At 39.6% G+C, this 20,751-nt stretch overlaps 2 long non-coding RNA genes across 2 annotated transcripts in view; one reads left to right on the top strand and one right to left on the bottom strand.

Annotated features, from left to right (window-relative positions):
• LOC310637933 overlaps positions 1-20,751 on the top strand; it is a 191,556-nt gene that overhangs the window by 125,972 nt on the left and 44,833 nt on the right. The window lies entirely within an intron of this gene.
• LOC310637932 lies at positions 4,940-16,949 on the bottom strand. Its single transcript, XR_014491998.1, has 3 exons — positions 16,916-16,949; positions 6,827-6,869; positions 4,940-5,033 (listed from the first exon to the last, which is right to left on the bottom strand). It is a non-coding gene; the product is annotated as an uncharacterized lncRNA (long non-coding RNA).

Genomic DNA, 20,751 nt, shown 5'->3' with positions numbered 1-20,751 from the left:
TTAACCAGTAGCTTTTGGAATGCTGATCATTATGCTTCATGAATATTCACGCCTTGCTTCTTATTCTTCTCTCCTTAGTGACTGAAAGGTAGAATGTCTTAGAGTGAACCCAGGCTCACTCTAGTTGCCACAAACCACATGCCAAGTCATTGACAATACATTGCCTTGCTTTTTAAAAAAGACCACCAATATCATGGGGAAAAACTCTATAAGGCATGTATCCCAGGACAGGTAGGGCTGTGCTGAAGGATCTTTTACAAGAATTGTTGGAGAAAAACCCTGAGATTATCAACACCATGTTTCTGAGAAGGAAAGAAAAGGGTTTGAATGAGATGTGGGAAGAATCCAGAGAAATAAATATTTTGGGGAATATTAAAAAAGCAGAAGAAATTTCTCCAAAGGAATAATGGAGAAGATCTTTAAAAAGATAGAAACCAGCCCCAGCCCCTCTCCCCCAAGCAGAAACTAGGCAGAGGCCAGCTTTTGGAAATGCAAATTCAATAATCCATTCAGGAAGGTTGGAGCCAGGAAGCTGATGAAATTAGGAAGACAAAGACCCCAAAAATCTACATACCCCACCCAAATTCTAAAAGTCATGACCTTTGGGGACATAATAGGATTAACCCCACCAATACCAAAAGGGCACACTCAGACTCAGGTCAAAGTACATGACACAAGAAATACAAAGTCTCAAGAGCCCCAGAAGGTATAATAACCCACCACTCCCAACTACATGTAGTCAGCTTTCCCAGAGCCATCTTTCTGTCTGGCTCTCCTCATCAATAAACTGCAACCTTCTTTCTAAATCAGTCTCCATTTTGTTTATTCCCAGCTTGGACCAGACCCTAATGAAGATTTTTTCTTTCAACAGACACAATTGCTAGGTTCCCACAATGGACTAAGCCACAGCTAGGAAACTGAGAATGAATCTATAGTACATATATTATTAAATGTCATTTATATTATATCTAACATCTTGAACTTCTTACCTTCCACCATCAGTACACATCAGCTACTGCAACATGAACATATTGAAGAATCTAAGAAGTTTGCTAATTTTTTAGTTACAAGGCTAGCTAACTTTGGGAGTCTATTTTTTTCCATTTGCTGTTATAGTATGTTCCTTGCCTGCTTTGTCTGTATCTTCTGTTAATCTCCATATTGGAGTTGGTCAGACAATAAATAGTTTCCGTTGGGTTTGAGTCACACCATACTTATTCCCAATGTTTACTTCAGCTATGAAACACAGAACCTTGCATGCCTTCCTTTTAATTATTGCATAATTTCTGCTAATTTTGATATATTTGTATACAACAGTTTAAATAATAAGAGTAAGCTTAAGCTAAAGGTAGACAAACATAGTGTGTTAGCCCAATGTGAAGGGGCAGATCTGCCAAATTTGTTCTGCTAGTGGGCTGGTATTTGCAATTAACAGATGCATCTAAACCAGCATTAACTTTGGCAACTTTAAGATGGATGAACTTCAATTTCCGGAATCCTTACCCAGCTTTCGGGAATTCTGGGAAATGAAATCTACTCATCTTAAAGTTGCCAAAGTTGAGAAACTCTGCTCTAAACAAATTGACTGCAATGGACTTTTAGTGACTTTTATTTTTATTTTGCTTCTTCAGAGGATCTCCTGACTTCCCAAGATCTGCACTGTTCCAAGCTGCAAAGCCTTGATCCAAAAAAGTGCTTTGCTAAATGAAAGCAACTGTATCTCTCCTTTATATCACCCACCACCACTTTACTCAAGATCAGAATTTCTTAGTTGAGCACGATGGGGGGAAAAAATCTTCACCAAGCAACTGTCACAAAAATTGGATTGCTCCTGCACTTAAGGCCACCAGGTGGCATTAGGAAAAGAGCCTGGAGTTCTGTTGAATTTTATATAATTTATTTCCCAGTTGGAGGTGAAAAAAGGAGAAAACTGTAAATGTGCAAATCAAGGAAACAATAGAATCTTTGTCCTGAAAAGGAGAAAATAATCAGAAAATAAAAACTAATGATTGGCATCTTCAAATAAATAAATTTAAGAATCACTCATCTCTCATAGAGAGAATCTGGGCAGTGTAAAATAAAATATTAAAAGCATAAAAACAATATGTAAAATTCAAAAGAGGCAAGGGTTTAGTGCTTTCTTGAAAGGAGACTAGTCATGTGTTGCACAGGGAAAAACTGGGAAAGGGAGCTGGGTTCTGTCTGCTGTGTGTTGTTGGTTCTGTTACCATTGCAAGCATTATAGGTTTTCCACTCGCTCTGCCAAAAAGACTTTTGTGGGTTTGTTTTTTTTAAAGCTCTTTTTTATTTCTTGTATTATTTCTTGCAGAAGCCCAAATGTCATCCTACCCAGCCAGTGCTCTGAGGGCCAGTGTCATGCAGCTGCTTTACCGTGGATCTTTCTGTAACATACCAGTTTCTTATGACCCTTGCCTTGGGAGGGAGCAATGCTCTTTTGCCTCCTCCATCCCAGCTTTAGCAACACTACGTTTCACAATGATGAGTGTCATTGTTCTGAAGAAGCCAGTCACAACCCCATGCTCTCCATAACCATCTTCCAGAACTGAGAGACATGGGGTCAGAACTTGCATGGCAGAACCAGGATTGAATATTTCTCCTGGTATCATGTGGATGTGATCACACATTTTTGAGTTAGAGCTTCAATGTTCCAACTGGTTGTTGCTCCAAGGGTGTCTGCAGGAGGGTCAAAAAAGTCAAGATGGCAACTGTTGATCGCATGACTGAAGCCCTGATCTTTTTAATGTGTACTAATACATATGATTGACTCTGATTGATTCTGTGCCATCAATTCGTTTTCAACTCCTAGTGACCATACAGATTTTCTTCTTAACAATCTACTTGTCTTTAAGATCTTCCAATGATGCATTCATCATTGTAACTGAGTCCATCTACTGTGTTTCTGGTCTTCCTCTTCTCTTTCTTCCCATCTTTCCCAGCATTAGAGTATAATATATGTGAAAAGAGGTGGGGCTTTAATAACATGGTTGTAGCTGCCATCTTGACTTTCTTGACTTCCCTGATAAATCTCCCACATTAGTCCTTTACTGCCAGACAGACCACTGTGGTTTAGGATGGAAACTGATCAAGGAGAGATTCAACCTAGAAATAAGGAGAAATTTTCTGACAGTGAGAACACTCAACCAATGGAACAGACTGCCTTCAGATGTTGTGGGAGCTTCATCACTGGAAGCTTTCAAGAAGAGACTGGACTGCCATCTGTCAGTAATGGCGTAGGGTGTCCTGCTTGGGCAGGGGGAGGGTTGGACTAAATGACCTACAAGGTCCCTTCCAACTCTGTTATTCTCTTCTGTTCTATTCTAAATGGGTTAGCTGAGCTTTAACATCACTATCTCTGATTCTCATAAGCAGTCAAACTGGATTATGTTCTGGAATAACTATGTTATTTCAGCTTTGGAGCTCTGTTGGCAGCAGAGGAGGCAATTTTCAACATTCTGTTCTTTGGTTTTTCTGTTTATTTTCATCACTTCTTATAAGAAAGCTTAGAACTAAAGCTCAGGATGGAGCTATAAATCTCTCTGTTTTAATATTGCAAATGGTAAGCCAAAGCAACTGTATTAAAGGCTGAGAAAATTGGCCCCACTTGGATAGATTGGCTTTCATGTTTAAAATTTCTTTGATAATTACCCTTACAGTATTACTAATGGCACTGCTGTCAAAAGAGAGAGAGAGAGAGAGAGAGAGAGAGAGAGAGAGAGAGAGAGAGAGAGAGAGAGAGAGAGAGAGAGAGAGAGAGAGAGAGAGAGAGAGTTGGGGAGGAAAGGATTGTCAAAGAATGGAATTAAAGCTCCTCTCTGTGCCTGATGGTCTGTGCTGAATCACACAAACTGCACTGGTTGCTCAAAGTTCAAGCAGAAATGTTAGAGAATCTCTTTGTCGTACATGTAGTTCCCAATTTACTGCCGATCACTTAACAACTGTTTGAAGACAAAACAGATTCCCCCAAAAGTACTTCTTACCCAATTTGAAGTTTCAATGGTTGCACGCACACACACACACCCCACAAGCAAATGATCACATTTTGGGAACTTGACAACTGGCTCACCTTTGTTTGTTTACTTGTATCCTGCTATATTACTTTTACAAATAATTCAAGGTGATGAACATTTATTTTTATTTATTTATTTATTAAATTTTTATACCGCCCTTCTCCCGAAGGACTCAGGGCGGTGTACAGGGCAATAAATATCAAAATGTAAATACAAAAGTTAAAAAAGAGATTAAAAAGAATTAAATAATTATGCCCAAGAATACAATACTAAAATGTGATTAAAACTTATTTAAATCCAACCCCAAACCCATCAGACCAGGCCAGATTGTTCAAATAGATAGGTTTTTAAATCACGCCGGAAGGAGCGCAGGTCAGGGGCCATCCAGAGCTCAACCGGAAGGCGGTTCCACAGGTCTGGCGCGCCCACAGAGAACACCCTCCCCCTGGGGGCCACCAGTCGACATTCTTTGATCGGAGGCACCCTGAGGAGGCCCTCTCTGTGGGAGCGCACTGGACGGAGGGAAGTTGATGCCGGCAGCAGGTGCTGCCGTAGGTAATCCGGACCCATGCCATATAGGGCTTTGTAGGTCATAACCAGCACCTTGAATCTCACCTGGAGGGCAACCGGTAGCCAATGCAGCTCGCGGAGCAGAGGTGTAACATGGGAGTATCGGGAGACCCCCAACACAACTCGCGCGGCTGCATTCTGCACCAGTTGAAACATAACCAACACATCCTCCTTCTCCTACTATTCCCACAACAACCATCCTGTGAGGTGGGTTGGGCTGAGAAAGAGTGATTGCCCAAAATCATCCAGCTGGCTTCCATGGCTAAAGAGGGATGTGGACTCATGCTCTCCCACTTTCTAGCCTGGTACTTTAACTAGTGTCCTGTAGTTATGTGGCATGATTTTCTTTCTTTTTCTTTCTTTTCTTTTCTCTTTTCTTTTCTTTTCCTTTTCTTTCTTTTCTTTTTGCTGGTTTCTGGCAATTACTTCTGGTTTCTGGGGGGGAAAAACACCCATTAGATAAAGGGGATTTGCTTAACAACCACTGCAGTCACTTAATGATTGCTGCAAAAAAAAGGTAATAAGATCAGGCATGGTCATGTGGTGACTCAGTTCACAACCACAACAATATACCACCATAATTCTGGGCTTGAGGACTACCTATATGCAGCAGAAGTTCTTAATCTCTTTTGGCTCAAGGGCACCTTCTGAACCTCATTTATCCCTATGGCCTCCTTCATAGAGAGGGGGAGAAAAAGATACTTTACCATGTTCAGAGTTGGTTGAAACATGGGTGGCTATATAAATGTTTTAAATAAATACAATTAATAATTAAAACTGCACCATTTGCTAATCTAAACTGTCTTTATATTATGAAGACAAAGTATCTGTAAAGGTAAAGGTAAAGGTTCCCCCGCACATGCGTGCTAGTCGTTTCCGACTCTAGGGGCCGGTGCTCATCTCCATTTCAAAGCCGAAGAGCCAGCGTTTGTCCGAGGACGTCTCCGTGGTCATGTGGCCGGCATGACTAGACGCCAAAGGCGCACGGAACGCTGTTACCTTCCCATCGTAGTGGTCCCTATTTTTCTACTTGCATTTTTTATGTGCTTTCGAACTGCTAGGTTGGCAGAAGCTGGGACGAGTAACAGGCGCTCACTCTGTTACGCGGCACTCGGGATTCGACCCGCCAAACTGCCGACCTTCTGATCGACAAGCTCAGCGTCCTAACCCACTGAGCCACCGCGTCCCTAAGTATCTGTAGTAGCTAACAAAAGCCATTATGTAATTTTATGTTGTCATAATATAATAGCAGATAAAAAAACTTAAAGACATAAAGAGTCTAGCAGCAGCATAAGACAACATAGAAATATATATCCCCCATTGAGAACCACTGGTTTAGAGTACCAAGGAAATGGCAAGCACACTCACATGCATGCACACACACACACACACACACAATTTTTTTCATTATTTAATCATGGCCACACCTTTTTTGTTTCTTGAAGCCCTATGGCATGGGGACACTTGCACAACACCTTTGACAACTTTTTAAACCATTTCCCCCCTGTGATTAGGCTGCATTTGCAGAAAGCTCCTGTACTAATCCAGGAGAAGATGAAGCTGCTTTAAGAAGTTGCTGACAGATGCCCTGTTGGTGTGTCCCTTTGGCTTCTGAAGCACCTTCCCCCCTCCCAATCCATAGTGTTACTTACCTCTAATAACCACTCAAGGGAGTTTAAAACCCAATGCAAAATAAATATAGAAATGCATAATGGAACACAACAGCAAAATCAACCCAATCAAAACCTAATTTAAATAAATATAATTAAAATCAATTAAGAATTAAACACTTGATGAAAGAGACATCTTTTGGATTTTAACATCCTAGAGGAACTTTCCCCATCCTGGAGAGCTCTTCAGATGTGCTAAGGTGTGATGAGGCTCTCATCAGACCTTTTTTTAAAGATGGTTTCAGACTCTGGGATTTCTCCAACCTTATGAATAGCTCCTTTTCGGACAGAATGAGATCATCTGAAGGAAGAGTTGTTATTAATGCATAGGGTTTCATCTGAAAGTGACTGGAAATGCTCCTGATACAGTCCATGAAGACAATGTACAAAAGAACAAACATATACTCTGTCTTGCTAATAAATGAATAAAAAAAATGCCAATATCATAATGTCTTGAATCAGATCTATATTTGGAACACTATACATGCTTCAAGTACTGCACCTTGAAAGTGTATAGTAGAACGGAAAAAAGGAAATTAACATTACCAATTATCTTACCATTTATTTAAAGGTTTATAAATCACCTGCTTTCTGCTCATCTCTAAGTGATATATAATTGGAAAAAAAAGTACAATAAAATTACAAGAAATAAGACCATTCTTCTCTGTGGCCATGGAAGTGCAGGGTCCCTTGACCATCTTCCCTGCAATGTCCCTTTATGTACTGTATCCAACTATCATGCCTCCCCCTGTTTTTTCTCACAATCTAAAAGTCCTCAAGCCCTGTATCTTCACTATTGCTCTCCTCTCTATCCTGTCAATGTCCTTCTGGAAAGGTAATACCCAGAACTGTACACAGTACTTCAAGTGTGATCTCATCAGTATCAAGGAGAAAGAAATAATGAAGTTATTTGTCTTGGACAATAATCACTAACATGGATTGTTCAACAGGAGGTTAACAAATTCATGAAGGAAAAAGCAATCAATGAGTATTAGCCATACTGTATGTTATCGCCAATAATAAAGGCACAATATGTCTTGACAGTGGCGTAGCGTGGGGGGTGCAGGGGGGGCCGGCCGCACCGGCCGCACCATCTGGGGGGGCGCCCATTAAGCTCGCTGGAGGGGGACGATTCTGCTTCACCGAGGGTCGGAGGAGCGAGCGAGTGGGCGGAGCGTAGAAAGCAACCGCATTCGCTGCGCCCAGCCAGAGTGGGATCCCGTCCTCTCGCGGCTGCGGATCGCCTCCTTTCTCGGGTGAGGGTGGGGAGGCTTGGCGGCGTCTCGCCTCCCTCTCTTTCTCCCGCCGTGGCTCTCCTCCGCTTGGCTCTCAACCTGCAAGCCCGCCCCCCCGACCCAGCTCCCGCCCCCGTCTCCTCCTTTCCCGGAGGTAAAGGTAACAACTGCAGCCGCCGCACCTGCGGCTGCTTGCTGCTCCTCCTCCTGCCGTATTGACTGTCTGCGGCCACTCGGTTCCCCCTGCAAGAGGCGATCGGGACGCCCCCCCGACACACGTCGCCAGCAGCGAGAGTTTCCAGCCAGTCCGGCGAATCTTTGGGGTGAGGTGCCAAAGAGAAGGAGGCGGCTTGGCTTGGATAAGCAGCGTCTGGGCAGAAAATAGGTCAGGCGCCACAGCAAGTATGAACTCCTGGGGTTCAGCCTAAGCAGGCAAAGCTGCAGGGTGGGTTGGTTGGCTTTTCCGGCTTTGGAATAACCTTGGGAAGCTGAGGCATTGTAAGTTGGAAGTCATTGTTTGTTGCCTAACATGTTGGGTCACCCCACACCACATGCTAAGCCATAAACCGTGGTTGGTATCCAGGGTTTATGACAAGATGGAGAAAACTAGCCAATTGTGGGATCATAAATCTTGATGAAGCCCATCCTCGCTCCATGTGATGTATGCACTCAATCTACAAACGTAGTCCAAGCCTATTCACATCTGTTGTAAGGTCATTCTCTCGTGGGGTTTATCTTGACATCCACTAAGAGTGGAACAAACATGCCCCATTAACCATTTTCAACGCCATGTCCTCTCTTTGTCTCATCCTAAATCACAGCTGAGGCACCTTAAAGTTGCCTTGTTTCAGTTTTAAACTAGCATTTTCCCTCTTCTCCAGAGACCCTTTTTTGCCTTGAACCTAACTCAAGGGTAGGCAACCTTGGCTCTTTTATGACTCATAGACTTCAACTGCCAGAATTCCTGAGCTAGTGGAAGAGACTCGAGTGCTAAAATCCACAGGTTAGGGGGCGCAAATTACTTGCCTTGTCCCGGGTGTTGACAACCCACGCTACGCCACTGTGTCTTGATATCTCAATATGAGTTGTTAAGAAATATAAGTAGGGTGAGAGGGCGGAGCCAACTGTCAGAGCGGGCGGCTGTGTGAACGGAGCTCTCTCCTCGCACAACCTCTCACCCAGTGTTCGCGGGGGCTTTTCGGAGCTTCAGGAGGTCCTGTAGGGACATCCGAAGTTGCAGGCAGCCCGGAGAACCTTCATGAGCGGCAGTTCGTGTTGAAGATCCGGAGAAAGTCTGATGCGAGCGAACCGGGGAGAAGGAGGCCAGTAATGGCCGACATGAAGATCTGACAGAGGGACGGAGCTAGCACGTAAGCAGCGGGACAACGGTAGAGCGGAGCTGACGGAGAGTGTATCCGAATATTAAATAGGAAGCGCTTGTGAAAGAGGTACTGGTTCGAAGTGGGAGCCTCACGGAGAGGGAATAAGCGGCGATAGAAGTCTTGAGGGAGGCGTTTGGCAAAAACAGCAAGGGAAAGAAAGCCGAAGACTATATGACTGTATTCTAGCTGGAGAAAAGCTACAACAAGTCAAAGTCTGAGCTTTGGAGCCTTAGAGACTGAACTCTGGATTGTCGGGCGTGGAAAGCGATCAGCTTGGTCTAGTCTGGTCTATCCTGGTAAATTTTGAATTTGTGAACTTTTGAAACTTTTGAAATTCTACTCTACTTGTCACGGGCGGCCATTTGATATAGCAATTTAGTAACTGGAGGTTTGTTTAGTGGGACACCTACTGGTCTTTGACAGCAGAGGAAGACGGAAAAGGTGCCAATTTCTGCGCCGGAAACGGGGGGGGGGGAAAAAAAGAAGAAGAACGTGACTTTGATTATATTCATACTATAGAATTTTATTATATAAATTGCTTAGTTGGTAATAAGTATCTGGTGGTAACTGTTTTATATATCTTTTGTCATAGAGTTAAAAGGTTTATATAAGACTCAGGGTATTATACATTGATAAAACGCTGTTAAAATTGGGGAAACATGACAAGTATCTCGGGAGCAACTAAGCCTAGCGCTGGCAAAAAGGCAGCAGCACAGGGACAGGGGATGTCCTCAAGTCCCTCCAATCAGAAATCTATAGAGGATATGCTGCAAAGGGAAAGATCTAACTCGAATTCCTTTAAAGATTTACATGCCCTTTTGCAAAACCTACACGAGGCAATGGCCAAAAACCACGAGGAGATGAAGAGAGAAATAGGCCAAATAAGAAACGACACTGGTGAATTAAAGGGGAAAATCCAAGCGATAGATGATAAATTTGAAGGGATTCAACAGCAATTAGTCAAAAATGAACAAAGACTTCAAGATATGGAAGCTAGAATGGAAAAAGAGGAAAAGAGAGTAGATGATTTAAATGAAACACTCCTTCAGGCTAATAAGGAATTAGAAACAACAGTCATTTTTCTGGAAGCAGAAAAGGCTGCTCATTATCTACGCTTCCAGAACGTTCAAGAAAAAAGAGGGGAAGATCTGTTGGTCATGATGGCAGAACTGATGGCAAAGGCACTCGGTGTAGGGAAGGAGGAAATGCTGGCGGAAATTGATGAAACATACAGGGTCCAAACTAATTATGCGAGAAGGCACAACCTCCCAAAAGAAGTACATGTAAGGTTAGTTAAAAAATCAATTCGGGATGAGCTTCTGCATAGATCTAGAGAGGAACCATTAGAATTTCGGGGCCAACCAATCACCATCCTTAAACAGATACCTAAAAGGATGAGGGATCTGAGACGCGGCTATCAATTCTTAACATCCAAACTAATAAGAGAAAATGTAAACTTTAGATGGCTAACTCCAGAGGGTATTCTTGTTACGTGGCAGGATAGAAGGCATAGACTGGACACGATAGAGAAGGCAGAAGATTTTTACAAACGCCACTTCCATAGCCAAGAGGAAGTAGATTTAGAAGATCAAGATGGAAGGGAGGTAAGAGAAAGAGATACAATACGTGTGGCAATGGATGGGAAGATCTTAGCTACAGAGGATAGAAGGAACAAATCCGGTGAGTTAACAGAGAAACATGGAACTAGAGACAAGGAAGAGAGAGAGCCCCGAATCACGAGATCCACAAAAACCAGAAATAAGTAAGATGAAGGGAGGTGAGTGTAGTATTATGTCTGTGAATATTAATGGATTGAATTCGCCAGTGAAAAGGCGGAAATTTTTTAATAGGCTTATTCACCAACAATTGGATATCGTGGCAATACAAGAAGTCCATATAAAGGAACAACAAAAATATTTGTTAGTACAACCAAAAATAGGGAACCTATTCGTTTCCTTAGACCGACACAAGAAAAAGAGAGGAGTGGCACTATATGTAAACCCAAAATTGACTGCAAAACTAATTTATAACGATAAAGAGGGTAGAATACTGATAGTCGAGGTTATAATAAATCACAGGAAGGTCATGATGGTAGAGATATATGCCCCAAACCATAACCAAGAACAATTTTTCAAAACACTTCACAATAAGATATGTAGCATTGATTATGAGGAGATTTGTTTAATAGGAGATTTTAATGCTATCCTAGATATAAATTTGGATTATATGGGAAAGACGCTTAGGAAAAAGAAGAGAAGAACTCTACCGAGATCTTTTCTTAACTTGGCTGAGGAACTAAATATCCAAGATGTCTGGAGGGAAAAAAATCGTAAGGCTAGACAATATACATATTACTCCAACCGACATAACTCATGGTCTAGAATAGACATGGTGTGGATGACGAAAGAAATTAGTTCAGAAATAGATGAGGTACATATAGCGACAGGTACTTGGGCAGATCACAATCCTATTAAACTTATCTGGAAAGGTTCCAAAAAAATATCCAGATGGACGCTTCAAAGAGCAATTTTAAAAGAAGACGAATTCAAATCTAAGATGGAGAGAGAACTAAGTTTTTTCTTTAAGGAAAATAAAGCTATAGACACCTCAGTACAAAACAATTGGGATACAGCTAAGGCTGTGATGAGAGGGGTAGCGAGGGCATATATGGTATATAAAAATAAGGGGAAAAGACAACAACGGGAAAGATTAGAAGAGGAATATAAGAGCTTAGAAGTTACACTCCAACAAGATCCACAAAAAGAGAATATCAAGCAATCTATGGATCTGATTAAACACAAACTTAACATTCTAGACAAAGAGAAATTGGCACAACAATTGAGAAACACGAAACAAAATTTTTTTGAAAATGCAAATAAACCGGGCCGGTGGCTCGCATACAAATTGGGAAAACAAAAGGGGAAAAACTGGATTCACGAACTACGAGATGAGGAAGGGAGAATATTCCACCAGGAGGAAAAAAAAAAAATTATAGCCCAGGAATTTTATGAACGTTTATATAAAGAAGATAGCCAGGCAAGTGTGGAGAAAATGGAGGAATATTTTCAAAGAGCCAAACTACCTAAGGTCACAGAAGATACCAGAAATATGTTAAACGAGGAAATTCGACTATCTGAGGTGATAAAAGCTATTAATGCACAAAAGAATAATAAAGCATCGGGACCCGACGGTCTTCCATCAGAGATTTATAAAGAATTACAAAATATCCTAGCTCAACCCCTAGTGGAGGTATTTAACGCAGTATTAGAAGGCGCAAGGACGCCTAAATCTTGGCTAGAGGCAAACATAACCCTTATTCCGAAAGATAACACAGACCATACATTAATCCAAAATTACAGACCCATATCACTTCTTAACTCGGACTACAAGATATTTACATCAATTATAGCGGAACGATTGAAACGATTTCTGAATGATTTCATACACGCAGATCAAAATGGTTTTCTCGCTAAGAGACACACTAAGCACAACATTAGAATAATATTAGATACATTGGAGTACTATGAATTACATAGCGAACAACAGATGGCATTACTTTTCTTAGACGCCCAAAAGGCATTTGACAATGTTAAATGGTCTTTTTTGTGCCAACAGCTTAGCTTTATGAATATGGGTGAAAAATTTATAAATATAATTAGGGCAATTTATGACAATCAGGAAGCAAAAATAATTATTAATGGGGAAGCATCTAGCAAGTTTCAAATTCAAAAGGGAACACGGCAAGGCTGCCCCTTATCACCGTTGCTGTTTATATTGACTCTTGAAGTATTAACGAGAACTATAAGAAACGACCCAAAGATAAAAGGATTAACCATTAAAAAGGAAACCTTTAAATTGCAAGCTTTCGCGGACGATCTAGTTTTTATTATGGAGGATCCATGTCAGACGGGACCAAAGCTATTGGAAGAATTATCTAAATATGGTGAGGTTGCTGGACTGCGAATAAATAGAAATAAGACCAAGATGATTGTTAAAAATATGACCAATAAACAAAAAGGTAATCTGGCCGAAATCACGGATATAGAAATAGTCAAGAAAATAAAATATTTAGGGATTAACATTACGGCTAGATGCACTTCACTCAAAAAGGATAATTATGATAGTGTAGTGAATCAAATAAAAGGTGACCTGGAAAGATGGGGAAACCTAAAACTCTCATTATTGGGAAGAATCGCTGTCATTAAGATGAATATTCTGCCTAAAATCCTGTTTCTGTTTCAGAATATCCCAATTCAACTCGACTCTAAATTTTTTCAAAATTTGGATAAATTATCACTAAATTTTATTTGGCAGGGGAAAAAACCAAGAATTAAATTGAAATATTTACAAGACACGAAGGAAAATGGGGGTTTTGGATTGCCAGACTGGGAATTATATTACCACGCCGCGGCCCTGAGCTGGATTAGAGAATGGGTAATCTTGAGAAATAGAAGACTATTAACTTTAGAGGGTCACGATTTGCAATATGGCTGGCATGCTTTCCTATGGACGGAGAAACAAGGTCTTTTCTCGCATTTTCAAAGACACCGGATCAGGCAAGCGCTACTCAATACTTGGAAAAAAATTAGATCTCACAATTACACCAAAATACCGGTCTGGCTATCCACCCTTGAAGCGATAGTTTACCCAAATCTGTTTGATTTGGATAACATAATCTCATACAAGGATATTCTGAATGAGGAGGGGGAATTGAAACTTAGGAATGAACTAGAATTACAAGGTATAAAACTCGATTGGTGGGCCTACTTACAAATCCAATCGAGATTTAGGAAGGATAAAAATGAATGGGGGATATACACCTCTGAAACAGCATTGGACAAAATATTATTGGGACCGGACTCTAAACAAATAAGGAATTTTTATAAATTACTTTTGGGATATAAGCTGTTTGAAGAGCAAGTGAAAGACCCCATGTTGATCTGGGCTAACAATTTAGGACATAACATCGACCTAGATACTTGGCAAACAATTTGGGATAGGAATAAAAGGATAACACTGGCCTCATCGTATAAAGAAAATTTATTTAAAATGTTTTACCGATGGCATCTTCCCCCAGCCCGCTTAGCAAAAATGTACACAACAGTATCTCCCAAATGTTGGAAGTGTTCTGAAGAGATAGGCACATACTTCCACACGTGGTGGTCTTGCAGTAAAACACAAAAATTTTGGAGAATGATTTGGATTTGGCTGAAAGAAATATTGAAACAAGATCTGGAGTTTAGTCCAGAACTTTTCTTGTTGGGAATCACGAAAGAGAAATATCCTAAAGATGTGCTATACTTAACGATCCATATTATCACAGCAGCTAGAATATCATTTGCGCAAAAATGGAAAAAGAATGAGATCCCAGGACAAAAAGAGGTTATTAGGAAAATTTGGGATTGCGCTGAAATGGACAGATTAACTTTGGAATTAAAGAATAAAGATCAATCAGACTATTATAGAATTTGGAACAAATTGTATCTTTGGATGGATAAAAAGAAAGGTCTCTATTAGGTTTTACAGACTAGCTCACTGTTTTAAATATTGTGGTATTTCACCGATTTGTAATCTAAGTGTATTTAAGTGTATTTTTGATGTACATATATACATGTATATATATATATATTTAAACATTGTAGACAAAAAGGTTTGTCAGCTCGCTGGTACTGTGTCCAATGTTTTTAAATAATAAATTTAATAAAAAATTTAAAAAAAAAAAAAAAGAAATATAAGTAGGGTGTAATGAGTTGTGGGAATATCTTCAGGAGACAGGAGGCCAGCCGGAGACTAGATAACCATCATGTAGAAGCTATCTCAGTTCACAGAAACAAAAAAATCATGAGAAACATCTCAGGAGGGACCCTCCCTAGTTTGTTGAACACAAAAATAAAGAAGAGGAGAGATGCTTTCAGAATCTCTCACTGTAAATAAAAGTAGCATTCGTACTCAGGATTGTGCTTGTTAGTTGGACTATCTCAAAGGGCTGAAACAAGAGGTTCTACTGCAATTAGGTTTTGTTTATAGGTTTACAATAAATAACTGTTTCATTATAGTGGGAATGGAATCCTGGCCAGAACTTCTTTCTGCAACCAGCGAAAAGTCAGAACTAATTATACTTTATTGCAAGACTACGGTAGATTAATACTGCAAGTCTGATAGTACAAATCTTCTAGGACAGGATATACGTATCCTACTTTTATGCATGGCTGTGTCAAAGCCAATCAAAACAAAAGGTGGCCTAGAGATGTTAGAAGCCAGACAATTAGGTGTGTGAAATATGTTTCACTAGCGGACATGTCCAACATAATTTGTATTTTGTATTTTGTATTTTATTATATTTATATACCGCCCTTTCCCTGAGGACTCAGGGCGGTTTACAGGGAATTAAAAATCAAAACATACAAAAGTTAAAAACCAGTTAAAAATATTAAATTCACCCTGTACATTTAAAAACCCCAGTTAAAATTTTCTCCTCAGCCTGGGCCCGAGAGCTCGAAGAGCCAGGTCTTCAGGCCCCGGCGGAATGATCGGAGGTTGGGGGCAGTCCTCAGCTCCACCGGCAGCTGGTTCCAGAGGGCAGGCGCTCCCACTGAGAAGGCCCTATCCCTGGGTGTCTCATAATGACATCATAAACTCTTTGATCATATCCTATCATTTACTTTTCCTATTCTTGTTTCCAGGCTTTTGAGCAGCAACTATTCTGCATAATCTAATGGGAGTTAAATCATGCAATGACAAACAAGGATATTGCATAATGCTGTAATAGTATAATTGCAATGCAGCTTTAGGAAATGACAAAGCAAGAGCTATTTCAGGAATCTCTACAAAGTTCAAATTTGTAGTCCTATCAAATTACTCAAGGACATGATGGCAAGCAATTTCATCCGATTTAATTATGTGTGAAACTGGGATGTAGTAGTGGCCAAAATTGTGGAAACCTTTTGGGGAAAGTGTACAGTAGAAATGCCACCTTTGGTTAAGTTTCCACCAATTTTTCTTCTAATTTCTTTATAACTGTAGCCTTGTTCACTTAGTAATACTATTTTACATCACTTTCTGGGCAACCAGTCAACTCTTTGCACCATTACTTTAATTTTATTACGTTTTACAAGCTCACTACAGTAAATGAAAGAAGAAGAAAAAAAAACCCAACCAACTTGATAGCGATCACATAACACACTGAGAAATGTCCTCCTCTCAGCTTCAATACATGACATCATAACTGAATCCTACTGTGATCTGATTGGCTCATTGCCAAAACAAGAGGACACCTGATTGGCTCTCTAAACACTCATGCTCATTGGCTACAATCAGATGAAGGAAAGCTACCTGATATCAACCTAAGCAAGTTGTGCTTCCTTTTTCTAGTTATTTGGCTATAGCTTTTCATAGAATACAGTACAGATAATTGAACAAACTTTGTTGCATTACATTCTTGATTAAATCATCTTTCCACTGATATATAATTTTATGGTACTCCAAAAAAAGTGGTGTTATTAGCCATCAAACCTCAAAAATATACTTTTCCCAAAAGGTTTCCACAATTTTGGCCACTACTGTAGTTACTGAAACTTCTTTTTTTACATCATAACAAAATTTAAATGCAAACTTGCTTCCTCTCCTTAGATCTGAGAACTTGCATCCTTTACCACTTTCGACTACTTTTTTCTGAGTGGCAAGTGCATTTCTATAAACTAGGACTCTTTTCAAAACGACTCAAAAAATAAACAATGCATGTGAAAGAATCCTTTTTCAAGTGGTTTATAAAATATCTTTTAACCTGGTCATACTTTATGAAAAACAATTAAAGACTGTTTGCCAGGAAACAATCCTATACCCTTCAATCATAGAATACATAGAATCCTATCATATTAACAATCACATTTAAAAATAGGAATAAAACCATATTAAAACATTTAACATAAAACATATCCATTAAACAGATGGGAAAGAAAAAACAGCTCTGTTCTCTGATTTCACAAAAGAAAAAGCCCTGTCATTTTCAGTTTCCATGACCTGATTTATACCTTAATTCATAAATGAAGACCAAGAAGCACTTTTACACATCTTAATATTTTTACCAGGAAGAACTCTTGAAATAATCTTCAGACATCAGGGAACCCCTGCATAAAAATTAGAATAAATATGAAAATTTCACAATACAATTCACTTCTAACCAACACAATTCACAATTGCAATACTACAAGAGCAAAGCACATCAGCAGCTAATTTGTGATACATCAAAGTTTACACCACTGTGTGCTAGCTTCGTATAGCACATGAAATAAAAAAGGATATTTTTTTTCAATCACAATCTCTCACAAATCCCTACCAACTTCTGACAGAACTGTTGAGAAAGACTTTATTTTGTTACTACTATTCCTCTATCCAGAGAGTTAAGTAAAGTACTGCATTGTTGCAAATAGGACATTAGACAATAACACATAATGAGATGCCATTGTAACTTTGCAGAAACTGAAACTCTTCAAAACATTCAAAATGATTCATAACCATACTAGCACATCCTACTTGGGTTGTTCCAGACAACTGGGATGGGACAAGCCACTTGCGTTGTCCCATTTTACACTGCAGATGGAATCTCACCTGATAGTATGCTTGTTATATAAAGTGCTTTCTGTGTAGAGAAATCACGTCTTTAAAAAAAACATTCTTGTGTAGCCTTCTTTGGGACAGAGATTCCTATGTAGGATTTCCATGGCATTTACTCAATATAAGGAGAGAGGTCCCTGTTGCAATAACTTAATTACAAGTAAATGGGAACAGGTCATCTTACATGTACTGATAAAATAGAAGAAGCTATTAAAAACAAAGCAATTGTTCCAAGGGTGCAAATGGCTACAGAAATATATTTCTGAAACCTGAGGACGTTTCATGGGAGGATTTGTTTAGCACTAGTAGCTGCCATTGCACATATTCATACACAGCTGTTACAAGTGAAACACCAACCCTCCTCCTGTTTCCTGCACCAACTAATTTTAGACTGCAAGTTCTTTAGCAAGTGTCTATTTTCTTCATATGAGTGCATGCAAAAGAAATGTATAAATAACACGTCAAATTATAAAAATCAATATATACTTGACATCTCAAACGAAATAGCCAAAGGATTTAACAGCTGGCTACAATTATGAAAAAGAAATAGAGAACAGAGAAAAACATGCCAAGAAATTGTTCTTATTGACTGCAGTCAACAAAGGTAGGCATTCTGTATTTTAAGCAGTTTAGCAAAAGAAATGTTTCCCCAGTTTTCAAAAGTATTGGATTGCAACTCTCAGAATTTCCACTTCTAAATATTGAATTCTCAATTCCTTTACATCACTATATTAAATAGCTTGTACCAATTATGTAGCTACGCCAATTCGAAAGCAAGCTGCAGCTTTACAGCCAGTAGGTTTCTAATTAAATTTTGAAAGACTAGTAATGATGTTTGAAGCCTGGAAAAGTTATATAACATGCATTATAACCAAAGCATGTGCTTGCATAGCTGTTAGGCACATGATGGGCTTTTATTCAGAGTAAATCAAGGTTACTGTCTAACTATACTGCTGACTGGCTTGTCCAGCTATCATCTACAGAAGTTGTCTGGTTTATCCCAACAAGAGCTGGGATTAAAGAAAACAGCTTTTTTCATATCTACAACTAGGCTGTGAAAATCTTCCAGAGGAATTCTGTCTCACTTTAAGAAATAACTGTGTGTCTATATACAGTATGTGTATATGTATGTACATACATACACATATATTATATATATATATACACACATATGTGTGTGTATATATATGTATACATATATATGTATATTATCTCTCTCTCTCTCTCTGTGTGTGTGTGTGTAATCCTCAAATAGATATTAAGTACCGAATAAACTATACTGTAGAGATATTTGTTTTGGAATAAGAGCTTTTGATGGATATCACTTCTGAAGTCATGCAAAGCATAGACAAAAAATATTTTTGCACTGAATTGTATTTGTACATTGTGTTCCAATTTCTGAACTGGAATTGGAATTAATATATGACAGCAATTCAGAAATAAACCTCTGCTTGGGTTATCAATGACAGATACTCGCAGATACAGAACTTTTATTATACACATTAGAAAACTACATTACATTACTTTTCGACATAATCGGCATTCAAATTGAGGCACTTGTCATAACATCTTACAAGGTTTGAAATTTCTTAGTAGTAGTCGCTTGGCACCAAATCTGGGCTATAAGGAGGGTTATGAAAAACATCCAACGAAACTGCTTCAAAAGTTCTTGGGTGTATCTAGCTGTGTGCGGGCATTATCCTGAACCAACACCATACCAGGTCAGCATACCCTGACGTTTGTTATGGATGGCTCATCTGAGTTTTTGTAATATTTCACAGTAGACTTCTGAATTTATGGTTGAACCACGTTCCATGAACTTCACTAGCAATATCCCTTGGGCATCTTCACATTCAAGATTTTCTATGGCACCTCTTCCAGTGTGGTGTTGGTTCACCATAATGCTCTCCTGCACACCGCTAGACACACCCAAGAACTTTTGAAGTAGTTCCGTTGGGATGTTTTTGATCAGCCCCCCTATAGCCCTGAGATATTGGAACACTGCTATCATGTCACCCCTCGCACTTCTCTTCACTAAACTACACATACCCAATTCCAGCAACTGTGCCTTATATGTTTTAGCCTCCAGTCCCCTAATCATCTTTGTTGCTCTTCTCTGTACTTTCTAGAGTCTCAACATCATTTTTATATTGTGGCAACCAAAACTGGATACAATATTCCAAATGTGGAATATATACATCATGGTGACCAAAACTGGATGCAGTATTCCAAGTGTAGTCTTACCAAGGCATTGTAAAGTGGTATTTACACTTCATGTTATCTTGATTCTACCCGTGTTTGCTTTTTTGACAGCTGCAGCATACTACTGGCTCATATTTAATTGATAGTCCACTAGGACTCCAAGATCCCTCTCACAGTTACTACTATTGAGCAAGGTACCACCTATACTATACCTGTGCATTTGGTTTTTCCTGCCTAAAGGTAGAACCTTACTTTTTTCACCATTGAATTTCATTTTGTTAGATAGCGCCCAGTGTTCAAGTCTGTCCAGATCCTCCTGTATCTTAAGCCTATCTTCTGGAGTATTGGCTATTCCTGCCAGCTTGGTGTCGTCTGCAAATTTGATGAGTTCCCCATCTATCCCCTCATCCAAATCATTGATGAAGATGTTGAAGAGCACTGGGCCCAGAACAGAGCCCTGGGGCACCCCACAACACACTTCCTTCCATGTAGATGCAGTTCCATTGAGGACCACACGCTGAGTACAGCCAGTCAGCCGGCTATGATTCCATCTGGTGGTGATGCTAACCCACATTTTTCTATCTTATCAAGTAGCAGGTTGTGATCTACTTTATCAAATGCCTTACTAAAGTTCAAGTAAATTATATCCACAGCATTCCTCTGGTCCACTAATTTTGTCACTTGTTCGAAGCATGCAATAAGATTTGAATGTGATACTGTGATTATTGTTCAGGACAGAATCAAGCTTGGGTTACCAGATAAACTCCAGGAGAGCTAAAACGGAAGTTACATTTTTCAGTAAATCAAGGACACTGGTCTCCTTTGTATCACCATGGTTCACTAGCAGCCTACCAAAGTGAATTCGAACATAAATTGTGCAACTCCTTGATTACTTTATTTATTTAAATACAGGTATAAATATCAGTGTTTTTGAACCTTCGCAACGTTAAGATAAGGGCATGCTGGGTGGTGAATTCTGGGAGTTTAAATCCACACATCTTAAAATTGCCAAGATTGGAAATACACCGATTTAAAGGGCTGCTCAACTCGC

Source organism: Vipera ursinii (genome assembly GCF_947247035.1).
Source record: "Vipera ursinii genome assembly, chromosome: 3".
NCBI lineage: Eukaryota > Metazoa > Chordata > Lepidosauria > Squamata > Viperidae > Vipera > Vipera ursinii.
This window is presented reverse-complemented; position numbering and strand designations above follow the sequence as displayed.